Raw genomic sequence first — 673 nt, 5'->3', positions numbered from 1 at the left:
CACACACACACACACTCAAATATCTCAACTCATACTTGTACACATACTCACAACATCTCGTGTTCTTCGTGCTGGGGTAACAATTTATCAACAATAGTGATTTAATCTATAGTAGCACATATGTGATTTTTAAGGCCCCTAACAACGTAAGAGAGTTTTTATTTGGTACTTAATTCAGCGTGAGAGAAGAATAAGTAATTTTAGCCTAAATGTTACTGTTGCTTTTCATCCAACGTTCCTTTAACATGTGTGTTTTTCTCATTATTACCACAGCTCATGGTAAAAAACTCATGTTTCCCAAGCAGCGTGCACTTTTTTAGCAATACCCCTCCTCACATTCCCACACTCACTCACATTCAGTGGGAAGCTGCCGAGAATAGCCACCGTGCAGGTCCACTGGAGCTGTTCACAGTTAAGTGCCTGGTTCAAAGGCCCCTCAACAGAGCAGTGAGCCTTTCTTATGTCTAGATTTTTCCCATGTGGTTTTGGGATTTCAACTGGCAACCTTACCACAGTGAGCTCTTCTCCCTTATCTACATAAGGGCCAACGCCCAACAGCGTGCCTGTGAGTGTCTACGGTCGTTTGAACAGTAGCTGCTTTGTCGCAAACAGAAAACGCTGATACTGCAACTAACTGCTATTGTCCTGAAGTACACACACACTCTCTCTCTCT

At 42.8% G+C, this 673-nt stretch overlaps 1 protein-coding gene across 11 annotated transcripts in view; it reads left to right on the top strand.

Moving 5' to 3' along the window:
* Positions 1–673, top strand: part of epb41l2 (erythrocyte membrane protein band 4.1 like 2) — a 51691-nt gene that overhangs the window by 18667 nt on the left and 32351 nt on the right. The window lies entirely within an intron of this gene.

This window comes from Morone saxatilis, unplaced genomic scaffold (assembly GCF_004916995.1).
Source record: "Morone saxatilis isolate NCDOM2014 unplaced genomic scaffold, NCSU_SB_2.0 Contig7, whole genome shotgun sequence".
Lineage (NCBI taxonomy): Eukaryota > Metazoa > Chordata > Actinopteri > Moronidae > Morone > Morone saxatilis.
The sequence above is the reverse complement of the archived record's forward strand: the minus strand, read 5'-3'. Positions and strand labels throughout refer to the sequence as shown.